Genomic DNA, 15955 nt, shown 5'->3' on the forward strand with positions numbered 1-15955 from the left:
CTCTGTCTGTCAAATAAATAAATAAAGTCTTAAAAAAATTGAAAAAAAGAAAAATAATTTCTCATCAGACAGATTGGCAAAGGACACTGACAATTTTAATATGAAAAAAATAAAACTAGCCATTAAAAACATTTTTAAATGGTTAACACTAATAATAATAACTGAAAATTAAAATGAAGTACTCAGTCTGATGTACCACTTTAGTACATATTTCCACAATGATAATACTTACTACTGGCAAAGGTATAGATTTTTCTGGAAAGCATTTTGGCAATAAGTACCAAAAACCTTTAAGGCTCCCAGGCAAACCAGGGCAAGGTTGTATGTATCACATTAGTTTTATTACATTGTTTATAATGGCCAAAAACTGGGGGGAAAATATCTGGATGTCTAAAGTGAAAGGGAATGGTCAAAACAATTAAGACTTGTAATGGAAAAAATGGCTGATGAAATTGTGAAATCATGGGAAAATTCATGAAATAATATTAAATGAGAAAAAACTGTTGCATATACACATGCAGTGTAATTTCAGGTACCTAAAACTGACATATCTGTTTAAGCATAGAAAAAGCTTAGAAGCAAATATAGCAAAATGCTAATTCTATGTTTTGCTAATTACATTTTTTCTTCTTTGTACTTTTCCCTTATTTCCCCAAATTTTCTACAGTGACTATATGTTATTCTCCCAAACTTTAAAAAGTAGCAGGTGAAATACAAAATGAAATGCCTGATGTGAATGGAAAATACTAGAATACTTCTATATAAACATTCAGCTTTTTCTAGATGAGTTCTTTCCTCATGTGCCTCTGGGTTCTGCATTCTGATGTTTCCTGTACTTAATCTGTTCCAAACTTACCTCCCCAGGGGCAGGTATACTTCAGTGATGATACAATTTCTCTAAGACTATAACTAAATTACTAAAAGCCAAGTCAAATCTGATGGGTCAGATGTGTCTTGTAATAAGAATTTTTTTTTTAAGATTTTTAAATTTATTTGTTTGACAGATAGAGATCACAGGTAGGCAGAGAGAGAGAGAGGACGAAGCAGGCTCCCTGCTGAGCAGAGAGCCCGATGTGGGTCTCGATCCCAGGGCCCTGGGACCATGACCTGAGCCGAAGACAGAGGCTTTAACCCACTGAGCCACCCAGGCGCCCCTTGTAATAAGAATTTAAAAGGGCAGAGTGTCACCAAGAAATAATCAAAGGGATCCCCATCAGACTTTAGAAGCAAGCTTTTCTCCTGGGGGAGCCTTCCTTCAACCCCTGGAGGGTTAGGGGATCTTCTTCTGGCTTCTTGTACCCCACTGACCTGCCCTCCGCATTTACTCTCTTCGTGAGATAATCTGTTCATGTGCCTTTCTCCCCTCCCTGTCCAGGCTACAAATTCCTTATGCGCAAACCTCCGTTTTACTCCTCTCTGTAGCCTCCAAACACTATCCTGGTCAAAAGTATTTCTTGCGGGCACCTGGGTGGCTCAGTGGTTTAAAGCCTCTGCCTTCAGCTCAGGTCATGATCCCAGGGTCCTGGGATCGAGACCCACATCGGGCTCTCTGCTCAGCAGGGAGCCTGCTTCCCTTCCTCTCTCTCTGCCTGCCTCTCTGCCTACTTGTGATCTCTGTCTGTCAAAGAAATAAAATCTTAAAAAAAAAAAAAAAAAAAAAAGTACTTCTTGCCTAATGGCTTCACCTGCCCCTCGACAGAATGGTACCAAACCTGTCCTGCCCTCTCCACTCAGCACGGCAAATCGGACAGATATAAATTTGATGGTTTCAGACTGTTCTGGCCAAAAGTGACGTGTCAAACCCAAGCCTTGTATCATTATCCCATGTTCACTTACTCCCCTTCCATCAACAGACTAACCATTAACTGAAAAAAAGCCCTTCTTTTAATAACTTTGCTTGGAAATGACTGCCCCAAACCATGAAATAGAATTGAAAGCTTCTCATTTTACTGCAATTGGACGAACGTTTACGGTCACACACTCACTGCTGTGGTCACGGGCTGTTCCTACCCTTGCAAGCCACAGGGTCCTCTCTGTTAGCTGCCTGACTGTCCCATCTCTACAGCCAGAGGCTGAGGCCACCGTGGGTTCTCTGGGCAGCAGGGATCCTGGGAGCCTCTGCAAACTAGTAAAATTCTTCAACATTTGGGATTTGCTCTGTTGGATTATCAATACTGTATTCTTTGCTAGGAAATATTTCTGAGCCATTCCATCTGGACAGCTAACTTCCTTCAAGGGCCTCTGCTCTGTGAAGCTTTGCCTGACCACTCTGTCATTTAAGCCCTCATTTGGTTAAGTGTCTGCCTTCGGCTCAGGTCATGATCTCGGTGTCCTGGGATTGAGCCCCGCATCGGGCTCTTTGCTCAGTGGGAGCCTGCTTCTCTCTCTCTCTCTCTGCCTGACTCTCCGCCGACTTGTGATGTGATCTCTCTGTCAAATAAATAAATAAAATCTTTTTAAAAAAAAAAAAAAGATTCTTTCTCTTTTTCCTTATCAGACTTCATGATACTGTAGAGCAGGAGTCTAGAATAGGAGCAAACATTTCCTCTAAAAGGCCAGATATTGGGTATCTTTAGGCTTTGCAGTCCTTGTTCCGTATTCTTTGTTTTCATCATTTTGTTTGTGTCTCTTTACAACCCTTGTAAAATGTGAAACCATTCTTAGCTCATGCGCTATAAAAAAAAAAAAAAAAAAACAGTCCAAATTGGACCCATGACCTATGTGGGGTCACGGGTTTGCTAAACTGTGCCCTAGAGCCAGGGTTCTTGAAGTGTGCCCCACCAGCAGTATCGGCAGCTCCCCGGGAACTCATGACTGCAGGTTATCGGACCTCACCTCAGACCTAGCGATCAGAGCTTTAAAACGTTTCAGTACCCAGGTACTGGTACCAAGTACCAGTAACCTGGTACCAGGTACAGGTAACCAGGTACCAGGCTTCACTCATTGCCAAATCGGAGCTCTGTGGGTGGGACCGAGTCATGGGTGTTGAAAAGCCTTGCAGGTGAATCAGTGTACATCCACAGTGGGGAGCCCCCTGCATAAAGGGGGAGAGCCTTTGCATCTGCAAAGAAAGATTTAGTCCTTATATTGCCAAGGTATCTCACACCTTGGCATCTTTTCTTGCTTTGACAATTTCTTGAAGGAATCTTCGTGCGATCAGTTTATCAAGATAGCTATTCAGGGGGCACCTGGGTGGCTCAGTGGGGTAAGCCTCTGACTTCGGCTCAGGTCATGATCCCAAGGTTCTGGGACGGAGCGCTGCATCGGGCTCTCTGCTCCTCAGGGAGCCTGCTTCCCGCCACCTCTCTCTCTGCCTGCCTCTCTGCCTACTTGTGATCTCTGTCAAATAAATAAAATAAAATATTTTTTTAAAAAAAGATAGCTATTCAATACTCATACAAAGCACTGTGTTATGTATGTCGGGAATATAAAAATAAGCACATTAATATGGGTTTTTTCTACTTTGAAAATTTGCATATAAAAAGGGAACCTCTCCATTTCAAGAAACCCAGAATTTCAGTTTTACTGGGAGAGAACAATTCAAGGAGCACCGCCCATATTTCCTTTGTCACTGAGTTTCAAACGGAAACATCTTTGTTGGCCACTAATTTCACTCCCCTCGCTATCACCAAGAGTGGGCCGAGTCCGTTGCCCCATTATTCCACAAAAAGCAAGCAGTAGGGTGTTTTATTCTTGTTGCAAAATCACATTTTCCTATAAATATTCTGTGGAAAAGTCTTTGTTTGGTTTTATATTGGTAAGATAATTCTAGAGTGCCACATTTGACAAATGACATCAGCTAGCCTGCTCTAGCCATAAACCATTTTAGAACTCTTATGCATAATTTGGCTTCAGGTCAAGGTGGTGTAATATGAACCAGCAGAATATACAGCACAGTGTGTCCTTAGCAGCTATCCTAAAGATCAGCAAAACTCATTCCTGTAAGAGCAGCTCATCTGTGAAGCAAGGTCAAGTCCAGTGGTCATTAGAGAAGGTTCCCTTAATGGAATCGCTCCTTACCTGGAGGTACTTATGCTTTGTAACCCTACTGTGCTGGTCCCTCTGGTTGTCTGTCTTCTATCCTTCCCTCCCACCATCAGCTACTGCCCGTCAGGCACTCCCAATTTGTTCCAGAGTCCGAGAGCCATTTTCTTCAGGAAGGCTGGCCCCAGGGACAAAATCTTGATCATTGAGGCAAATCATAATAATTTCATTTCCTTTGCCAGTGATCGGTTTAAGAATAAGCATGGGATTCGTAATTCTGGCCAGTGAGACCAGACCGAGAGTCTGCAGAGGGAGCTTTTGGAAGGTTCTCCTTGCTGTTCAAAAGGAAGGCAAAGGAAGATGTTTCTTCTTAGGCCCTTGGACACAGTTTTGTGAGGACAAGATGCTTAGAGCTGCCGTCGCCATCTTGCCACCATGAGGGAATATGTCTGGAGCCAAAAGCCAACACAGTGAGAAGGAGATAACAAAATACGGAAAGAATCTGGCTTCCCTGATGAACTCGTTAGCTGCTGAATTAAAGACTCAGATGACACCACACCTCCAGATTTCATTCCTGTGTGAGATAATAAATATCCTTATTATCTAAGCCACTTTGGGTGGATTGTCTTTTTAGAGCCCAAAGCATCCTAACTAATACATCTGCGTTAGCCATATCATCAAATGTGAAGAATCCTGTGCTATACTTAGTGTCTGCTTACTCTAAAAGCCAGTATTAATACTGGCAATTTTTCTTTTGGAAGAAAGATTTTTTTCACTCATTTCTTTCTTAATTTTCCTCCCTTACTGACATAGCCTGTCTCCAATACAGAGCTATGTCTCACTGAGTATTTTATACCTATCACTCTTCTTCATGAAGAGGCGTGAGCCAGTAGCTTTGGTAATGCCTCAACCTACAACAGAATGGTAACCCCATCCACCCCAGACACACACAATGAAGGATAGTCCTTAGCATGCAACAGCTAGCATTTTCATCAGTTTGTGGTTAACATTGACATTGGCGTTACCATAATCCTGAGTCTGAGTTCCACCAAACCTTCTCTATACACCCAGCGCTTGACCCATAGAAGTCGTGCAACAAATATTTGTTGGATGTGCGTGTGAATAAACTACTTGTAAATATAACAGCCAGGAGGATTTAGAGAATTGAGAATATTTGAGACTCTGTTTTTGAGGTCAAAACCCAAAGGCCAGTTGTGGCCTTTCTCTGCCACAACTACTTAAACCCAGTGTGCAAAGTGTGACAGCTCCCCTTTTTAGGAGCGAAGAGCATCCTCCCCCCTTTCTCTTGCTCTGAGTCTCATGCTCTGAGTCTGGAAGTTTCAGAATCTTAAATGATCTGATCCTGTGAAACAGTTCAAAACAGGTATTTTCATGTTTGCAAGAAGATTGTTTTCTAAAGCCCAAAGAAGTCCATCATTGCTTGTTGAGAGTCTATAACATATTGGAGTGTGTGCATGTGTGTGCATTCTGAGGGGGCCATGCACTTGTGTCTGTTCTATGGTAACTGGTTTATGTGGATAACTTCAAAGGCAAGAGACTGTGACATTGCTTTGAAGAAGCGCCTTCCTTGGAACTAATTCATCCATCAGACTGACTCTGGTGGCCAGAGTAAAGAAAAGATTGGCTCCGTTCAACGTCCTGTGTACTTTCCCCCAGAGAAGGGCCGACTTGTGATGTTCAGGGTGAGCCTGGGTGAGGAAGAAAAGAACCCCTTGTTTTCTTGTGGAAACTTCATCATCGGACTCAAAGAAGGGAAGCTGCTTCATGCTAAGATTAAATGTCTCAAGAACCAGATCCTCTTCGCCAAGAGAGATTGAATGACCTCAAAGGAGAGAAATCAACATCGTGCTGAGTCCAGGCTTCTCTGAAGCTATTATGCTTCAGAAATTAATTCCTTGTCGGGTAGCTCTTGTACAATAGTGCCAGGGAGGCGGGGAGAGCATGCTAGAGCAAAGGAAATGTGTGGGTTAAACGTGCTTCCCTGGGTCCCCTGTCATCCGTGCAAGGATATACAAATTATTGGCTGAATCTTATTAATTAGTATTAATCCCTTCACAGCAGAGTTGTCTGAATCTCTACCTAACACTCACGATTTCCTTATGAAATAGTGACTTATTTAGACATCTGTCTCTTCCATTACATTTTAAGTGCCTTGAAACCTGGCCCATGTTTCAAGTAATCTTTGAACCCCGCGTCTGAAATATTTGGAGTAGCAGGCGCTCACTAAATGTTTTGAGATGGAACTAGATCATTAGGTAATAGTGAAGAGGCTCAGGCCCCCTAAGTTGACACGTGTTGACTAAGCCTAGAAAAGATCAGGCAGAGACTGTGGGCAATGGTATTTTGCTTATATAATGAGGAGAAACTGCGATTTGTAATCAGAAAGACACATTTCAAATCTCAGCTTTGCAACTTTGCCACTGGTGGTTCTCCTTTGCATTAGAAGATCTCACTGAGCCTCAGTCTCCGCCTCTGTGAAATGGGGAGAACAACAGATTGCTCCGGGGCTCGCGGGGAGGTTAAAGGAGGCAGTGCTGTGGGTTGATTCACGTCGTTGAAATCCTGACTCCCAGACTGTGACCAAATTTGGAAAGAGGGTCACTGCAGACATCATCCGTTAAGATTAGGTCATCCTGGACTAAGGTGGCCTCCTGATCCGTGGTGACTGGTTTCCTTATGAGAAGGAGAGATTTGGATATAGACATACATACTCAGGGAAAACATCAGGTGAGGCTGAAGGCAAAGATGAGGGTGATGTTTCTAGAAACCAGGATAACACAGGGTGCCCCCAAGCCACGGAATGCTAGAGGCAAAGAACAGAGTCTTTCTGTAAGCCCCCCAAAGGAAACAGCCCTGCTAACACCTTAGCCTTGGGTATCTAGCCTCTGAAACTGTGAGATGATACGTTTTTGTTGTTTAAAGCCATGCAAAGGAGCCTGGACTTTGTCTTGTTAAGAGTAAATGTTTCTTTTATTGTGGTAAAATGTGCACCAGAAATTTACTGTTTTGACCATTTTTTAAAAAAGATTTTATTTATCTACTTGGCAGACAGAGATCACAAATAGGCAGAAAAGCAGGCGGAGAGGTGGGGGGAAGCAGGCTCCCTGTTGAGAAGAGAACCTGATGCGGGACTCGATCTCAGGACTCTGAGACCATGACCTGAGCTGAAGGCAGAGGCCTAACCCACTGAACCACCCAGGCATGCCTATTTTGACCATTTTTAAGTACATAAAGGAGAGACATGAACTGTATTCACGCTATCGTACATCACCACTATTTGTTCACAGAACTTTTCATCATCTCAAACAAAAACTCTTTTCATTAAACATGGAATTAATGTTTGATGGAGAATGACCATTCCCCCCCCCCCCAGTCTGCCCTCAACCACTATTCTACTCTCTACCTCCATGAATTTGCCTATTCTAGGTATCTGAGATAAGTGGAATTATATAATTTTTGTCCTTTTGTGTCGGTGCATTTAGCATAATGTTTTCAAAGTTCATGGATTTGTTGCATGTTTCATAATTTCATCTTTTAAGGCTGAATTACACACACACACACACACACCACATTTTGTTATGGCACTTATCTGTTAATGGACATCTGGGCTGTTTCCACTTTCTGGCTATCATGAATAATGCTGCTACAAACATCAGTGTACAAGTATCTCTGTGAGTCCCTGTTTTTAATTTGGGGGGTGTACCCCCGGAGGTGGGAGGTGGAATTATTTTATCATACGGTAACTCTGTGTCTCACTTTTGAGGAACCATCCAGCTCTCTTCCGCAGCAGCCATTCCCTGTTCCATTCCCACCAGTGATGCGCAAGGATTCCAGTTTCTCCATAATCTCTCCAACATTTAGTTTCTGGTTTTTTGTTTTTGTTTTTTTATCTCATTGTAGCCATGCTGATGGGTATGAAGTGCTATCTCACTGTGGTTTTGATTTCCATTTCCTTAAGGATTGGTGATTTATCCTCTTTTCATGAGCTTATGGACTACCTGCAAATTTTCTCTGGAAAAAAAAAATGTCTATTTTCCCATTTGCCTATATTTTTAACTGAGTTGTTTGCTTTTTTTGTTATAGGATTGCAGGAGTTCTTTATATAGTCTGGCTACTAATTAATTATCAGACATATGATTTGCGAAGATTTTTTTTCCCACTCCATGGGTTGCTTTTCACTTGCTTAATGGTGCCCTTTAATGCACAAAAGGCCAATACAAAATGTTAAGCAGAGAACAGATATTTTCCAATTGGTCTGTGGAGGGTGGATTTGAGTGGGGCAAGGTCCGGGGGCTGGGGAGACAGGTTAGACGACCACAATATCCAGGCAAGAGATAGGAGGCTCTAAGCGGGAACAAATAGAGAAGAAATGGAAAGAAAGACTTGTTTAGGAAGTGAACGCCACCAGATCATGGTGACAGTGGAGAAAAAAGGGACAGAGGGAGGAAGGGTTGGGAAACGACTTCCATATTCCAGAAGAGATGATGAGGGCCTGAACCGGAGGAGCAGCAGGGAGGGCAGAGAAGAGACAGATTTGAGGAGATTAAGTTCTAACTGATTGGACAGGCGTAGGAAAGAGAGGAGGGATTGATGGCTCCAAGCATGGACAGCCCAGTAAAATATTACCTTAATTTACGGTTAACAACCTAAATTAAATCAGCATCAGTCTTTGACACAGACTAGTCTAGAAGTGTCGACCCCTGTAAGAGTGGTTTAGTTGAGCCTGCCCTGAATCTCCCTTCTCACCCTCACTTTCCACTAGAATCGTTTCTTCTTATCAAAGTATATTCTAAGATTCATCATACCTGTCGATCATACCAACTTCAAATCCTTTTGGAAGGATGTAAGGTCATGAATAGATGTCAAAAAATAGACCCAGGTTCAGATCTGGATCACCATGTTTTAGCTTTGCAACTTTGAAAAGTGACCTGAACTCCATGAGCTTCTGGGTCCTTCCATGTCTGTTCAGTGAGTGTAATGATAGCATTTCCCTCATGCAGATGCCATGAGGACCCAGTGGAAATGACTCAGGTCAAACATTCAGTACTGGACCAAGAGCCTTAATACATATGAGCTGTTGCAATCATTACTACCCCCCTTCCATATCCAATGGCAAAGTCCAGTTGGATCTAAAACAGTGGGATGGATGTGGGGACACGGGGTGGCACAGCTGAGAGCAATGAGGGCAAGATATGAAGACCAGTAAGCTTCATGGAAGCCTCCAAGCCCTGGAATCAGAAAATTCTGGGTTTAAATCCTGAATTATTCTCTTGACTAGCTCTTCCAGCCTCTTCTGATTAAGAACCGGAAGGGGAGTGACAGCAGGGCAGTACCGGTGGTGAAGGGAATGCTGGTTCCTACCTTTCTCACAGAATTCTGCTGCTGTGCTTTGTCTGTCTTCAAGAAGCATTACCTCCAGTGGAAATGGCAGGTCTGCGCACAGAGTCAATGCTGAACCTGTCCTCCACAGGAATGTGGCAATCGTCTTGGCTATCAACCTGGCTGATGCGCAGGATTGCATTCCGGAATGTTTCAGGTACTGGATAGCGGGGCTGACACATATTTCATATCAGAGCCTGCTAGTTACTATGGAGGGAGGGGCTTCCTATTACAGGCTCCTTCCTCAACCCTCACCAGAGGTGACTCTTCTCGGGCAAATTCTGGGGAGTGTGAATTATAGCTGTGGTGTGGCACAGTCATAGCACCTCACAAGGTGACTTTCTGACAGGCTCTCTCCACCACCGACAGGTTGAAGCTCTTTTGTAGCTGAGAACGGGACGGACTTTGACATTGCCTCATTTAAATAATCATTTTCGGCCACACGGGTTCAGTTAGCAGTAGTGATATAAAGCACTTAAAGATGTTGTGTCCCATCTAATTATATTTCCACAGGGAAATGTTAAAGGTATATCTATATGTACACATATAGAAAAAGATTAAGAAATCATAGTCTGAAATCACAAGATTTTAACATTTTTGAAATAGGCTAACCCAAGTTTTGAAGACCATGCTTCACCTACCCTTGCCCCACAAAAAGCAGCATGGCAGCTTTTATGATTTTTGTTTGTTTGTTTCATTCTCTTGCTAATGCTAATTAACTTGTGATTATATTTTGTCTGCCTTCGAAGGACTTCCATATAGTGGAGAGTACTAGTCACAAACATGTGTGTTCCACAAGCAAACCCTGACCCATACGCATTTTAAATTTGAATTGAAGGGATGCCTCGGTGGCTCCATCCATCCGTGAAGGGTCTGCCCTCAGCTGAGGTCGTGATCCCAGAGTCCTGGGATGAAGCCTCACATGCTTCTCCCTCTCCCTCTCCTTCTGCTGCTCCCCGCTGCTTGTGCTTACTCGCGCGCGCTCTCTCTCTCTCTGTCAAAAAAAAAAAAAAAAACTGAAATGATAGCTGACATTAAAAGCTGGAAGATTCCACATGGAAATCGAGACTTCTGTTCTCTCCCGATAATGCACACAGGACTCACCTTCACTGCTGTCAATAACCACTGGGGCTGAGAGGCGACCCCGTGCACCTCAGTCTCCACCCAGCCCATGGCCATCATCCACATTACTCCCCAGCCCTAAAGCCATGTGGGTAAGACACGTTCCTAGCACACACATTCTATGTCATTCACATAACAATAACCAACTATTTATTTATATTCATTTAACAATAACCAACCAAGCATTTTTGAAGCATTTACTAAATGCCCATGCTGGTCCCAGGTGCTCTTCTAAGCCAAAAGTAGGAAAAAACTCATCTTTATATTAAAGGTACTTAATGGTCTGGTTCTGTACCACCCAACACAGCCTCTAGTCATGTGGCACTCCCAGAGCAGCATTTGGAAATGTAGTTAGTCTGAATTAAGATGCGCTATGAATAAATAAATAAATAAATAAATAAATAAAAGTCACATATATATAAATATAATCCATATATAAATATAAAATGCGTGGTGGATTTCAAAGATATACTACAAGGAAAAGTAAAATCTATCATTAATAATTTTTATATTGATTACATGCTGAAATAATCTTTTGATGCGATGACTTAAATAAAATGTATTATTAAAAGAAATCTCACTTGTTTCTTTTGATTTTCCAATGCAGCTATTAGAAAAATTTAAATTACAGATGTGGTTCATGTTATGCTTCTGTTGGACCGCGCTGGTCTGGTAGCTGAATGTGTGTTCAGCAGAAATTTATCCAGACTGCAAGAAGTCGGGATGAGAAACGCCCAGTGATGCAAATGGAAGGTGAGTCTGAAGAGATGAAATGTGACTAAATCTGTGTCTATTACCTCCCAGAGCCCGAAACTGCAACAGGCTGTCTGTCCCCTTCATCCCGTTCCTACTCTTTTCCTTCTGCCTCCCTGACAGGCGTTGGTGACAGTGATGGCCGCTGACAGGGAGGAGTGGGGGAGGCGGCAAGGTTTAGGATTTCAAGACTGCTGGCAAGCTCTGTTTGCTCAGATCGCCTGAGAAGCAAAACAGCCAAGATGGGATTTAATATGCAAGGAATTTGTTAGGGAAAATACTTGAATGAGGAAAAAAAAATGGGGGAGAGACCCAGACAGGCCTGGGGAAGCCAGTAAGAGCAGTGGTGAGGGAGGGAGGGACAGAAGTTTGGGGGAGGTGTGGTCTGCTGGGGTAGACTCTGCCGCTCTGGTTCAGCAAAGAGCGCCGAGTCCTGGGAGCAACATCAGAGTCCGATGAGTCCTGGGTCTCCCACTAGTGGGTCCGCTGTAGTACCCTCAAGGCACTGGGTCACTGGCTTGTAGCAGACCCCTGGGAAGCTTGGCCTCCGCACCGACACAGCAGTGGGGTTCAACGCAGCAGTGGGGTTCAACGCGCTGCAAAGCTGGGGCCCTGGTTCATTGTGTTCTCTCTGGTCTCTGGTTCTCTCTGGTTCTCCATCTAGAGAACACGCCGGAGGTTGGAGGTCCTCATGTGCATTTTCATTACTGCCATAGAAGCCATCTCTGGTACCCAACAGGCTCTGAGACAACCTAGAAAAAGCAAAGCCAGAGTATTTGCTGCAAGAGAGCAAAGACTTAAAATAGCCTCTCCTTGCTCTCATCCTTCCTGTAACAGCATCTTTATCTGTTCACGTACGTCTTATGTTCTGATCCTTGAATTATTTGTATGACTCGCCTTTGAAAATGCTATATAAACAAATATGGAAGAAAGAACGACCTCAAAATGTATTCTTTATAGTATGAGTTGAAGTGCAGATGGGCTAGCAGTAAGCAGAATGGCGGTTTGAATTAAAAATCTTAAAGGTCGTTTCCAATCTCAAGAGCTATACTTCTCTAGTCGACTCTTTTTTAATAGCCTTTTTCTGTAACTATAAACGTAAAATAGGTTCTTTGGAAAATAGAGGAAAAAAATTTTTTTGAGAAAATGTATTTTAAGAAGAAATTACTCCAAATTCTACCACAGAAACCATTACTAACATTTTAATATTTTTAAAGCCATGTGTATATACTTTAAGCTTTTTATGATCATGTTATATATATAATTTGATATCTTCTTTTATAGTATAATGTGGCATAAACATTTCCCCATATCATTAAAAACACCTTGACATGGTATACATTAGTGTACATCTCTGAATAACTCTTTATGTTTAATTTCTAGAAGGCTAGTAGTTGTTAGGGCAAAGGCCATATAAACTTTTAATGCTTTTGATATATGCATTGATAAATGCTTTAATAAATTACTCTATGACCAGTATAAAGAGTGCCTGTTCCTCTAAACTTTCCGTAACCCTAAGGGTAGTAATTATTAAAAATCTGCCAGTTATGTACAGAGAATGTGGCACAATGTTTATTTTCTTTAAACACTAGTAACATTGAACTTTTTAATTTATTTTATTAATAGTTTATATTTCCTCTTTGTGAATTATTTTGTCATATCTTTGATCAGCTTTCATTGGATCCATCTTTACTTGTTGGTTTATAGAACTCTTTACATACTAATGGCCTAATCATTTATCTATCAATTATATTGCAAATGTTACCATGGTGTGTCATTTACTTTCCCATTTATTTATGATGTTTTCCTGATATGCAGTTGTTTCATGCGTTCAAAACTAACAATCTTTTCATTTATGGTTTCTGCTTAGCTAAGCCTTGCCTATTTCAAGATTATACAAAATTTTAAGCCTATGTTTTCTCTTATACTAAAAAAAAATAAAAGTAGCTTTACTTTTCACATTTAAATTTGCCATCCTATGTTAACTATATTGAAATAAAAATTTAAATAATAAAAATAAAGATGAAGAAATTGAGGCAAAATATATAAATAAATATGTCATCAATATGCAGTTTATTTTTAAATATTGCTCAAGGTAGGAATTTAATTTTGCTATTTTACAAATTGTTATCAGTTTGTTCCAACCCTGTTGATGGCATAATCTATCTTTTCCCATTTATATGAATTTTCATCTTTACTATACACAGGGAGAGTATTTTAAATTTTTTTGTGTTTTTTTTTTTAAGATTTTATTTATTTATTTGACAGACAGAGATCACAAGTAGGCAGAGAGGCAGGCAGAGAGAGAGGAGGAAGCAGGCTCCCTGCTGAGCAGAGAGCCCGATGCGGGATGCGGGGCAGAACCCTGGGATCACTACCCGAGCTAAAGACAGAGGCTTTAACCCACTGAGCCACCCAGGCGTCCCTTCTGTGGGTTTTAAAAATCTCATTTTTATTCATTTCTAGTTTTAATTTCACTGTCATCAGAATGTGGCCTATACATTTTTCTACTTTGGTAAATGTATGGGCATTTCTTTTTTGTCCAGTACAGTGAATCTCTGTCACTGTGAACTATTGTATGATGTGTTGCAAAGTAAAGTTTCACTAATAATAAAATATTTAAACTTGCAAATGATGTATATATGAATTAGAGTTCATCTGATATATCAATACTAATACCTTTCTCATTCACTGGTGTTATATTTCTTCTCTTCCCCCCAGTTTTATTGAGACATAATTGACATTCAGCACTGTATAAGTTTAAGGAGGACAAAATAATGTTGAATTACATCCATTGTGAAATAATTACCACAATATCTTTAGGTAACATCCATCATAACATACAGTTACAAAAAGAAAGAAAGAAAGGAAGAAAGAAGAAGGAAAGGAAAGGAAGAAAGAAATGTTTTTTCTGGTGTTAAGGATGTTTAGGAAGCATTATCATTTTTTATAGTGGGACAGACAGGTAGAAACTTACGTGGGGTCACATCTTTACACAGATGTCCACGAGCTCCTGTCATTCTAGTATTCTTGTTCTTGAATTTCCTGAACAGCTCTGTTTTCCATGACGTTTTAGAGTAATTCTCCCTGGTCCCCCTGACTCAAGCTGGTATAACTAAGCCTCTATTTCTTACAACCAAAAATTACAGCCTCACTGAAACACCATGTGCATGCTGGAAGAAGGGACTAGTGCACATCAGCTCAGTAGCTTGAGGAGGTAGACATGAAACTTCAACAGATCTCCAGGGCAGTGAGGTAACCCTGGGGAGTGGCTGTGAGGTAGTTCACTGTTAGCTAGGCTGGGCCCTTTGTCCAACAGTCCCCCTTAGCAGCTAGTCCTGACCGCTGTCGTGGGATATAACTCTGAGTATTGCTGTTGGTTGAATCTCAGAGAGATTCTTTAGGGATCCATGTTCTCCCTGGCTACTGTAGGTAGCTCCAGGCTTTCCAGCATGGGTGGCAGTGAGACTCCCCTGCAAACTCCTTTTTCTCACTCTTTGGGTCTTGCTTTTGCATTTCATGAATTAGAGGTTGCCTTTTTTTTTTCTTTCAAATGAGTCTCACTTTATTTAAAGAAAGTATCTAACAAATATTTTTTAGATTTTCTAGAATGTGGTAGCACTTCAATTGTGTTACAGGTTTGCTCCTGTTTTTAAAATTACTTTGAAGACTGGGGTGCCTGGGCAGCTCAGTTGTTAGGCATCTGCCTTCCGCTTAGGTCATGATCCCAGGGTCCTGGGATCCAGACCTGTATCGGGCTCCCTGCTGGGTGGGAAGCCTGCTTCTCCATCTCCCACTCCCCCTGCTTGTGTTTCCCTCTCTGGCTGGGTCTCTTTCTGTCAAATAAATAAAATCTTTAAATAATTAAAATTACCTTGCAGGAACATGAAGGAATAAAAAGCCCTTGTGCTCCAATTATCATCATCGGTTGAAAATTACATTTTCCAGTTTAGTTCTTTTTTTTTTCTCACTTAAAACTAAAGCGTCAATTTGTATATAATACCTCCTTATTGAAGCCGCCCAAGTAATCAAGGAAAAAAATGCAGTGAAAGCAGATCAGCTGGTAGAAATATCAGGATATCTTTAATAGCTGTAAAGCATTATTCAACATATAATTTGTTTACTCTCAGAATAATAGGCATCATATTCTTTGATATTTTGCTCTAATCTTTTCGCCATACTTTCTTTGTTCTCACTCTTCTCTCCTATAGTCAGTTCACATCAGGATACCTCGTGGGTGATATCAGCAATAAACAACTCATTTGATAAACACATCTTGAGTGTCACAATTTACAAAGCTGTAAGTAAAGGGTTATAGGAGATATGAAGAGTATCCAAGTGCTGGCTCTAATAACTGCCATCACAAAATTATAAGCAAACTTCAACAGAGCTCATGAAAAGGTGTTCAACACTATTAGTCATTAAGGAAATGCAAACCCAAACCACAATGAGATACCACTTCACACCCACGAGACAGCTACAACAAAAAGGACAGGTATTAACAAGTGACTGTGAAGATGTGGAAAAATTGAAACCCTCCTGTTCTTTGAGGTGATAAAAATGTTCCAGAATGGAACAGTGTTGATGGTTACACAGTCATGTGATAAACAACTGAATCATGCAATTTACAAAATACATGCCTGCCATGTATTAGTCAGAATCGGTTAACTACTACAACAAATAAACCAAATCTCAA

Source organism: Mustela nigripes, chromosome 10 (genome assembly GCF_022355385.1).
Source record: "Mustela nigripes isolate SB6536 chromosome 10, MUSNIG.SB6536, whole genome shotgun sequence".
NCBI classification, from domain to species: Eukaryota; Metazoa; Chordata; class Mammalia; order Carnivora; family Mustelidae; genus Mustela; species Mustela nigripes.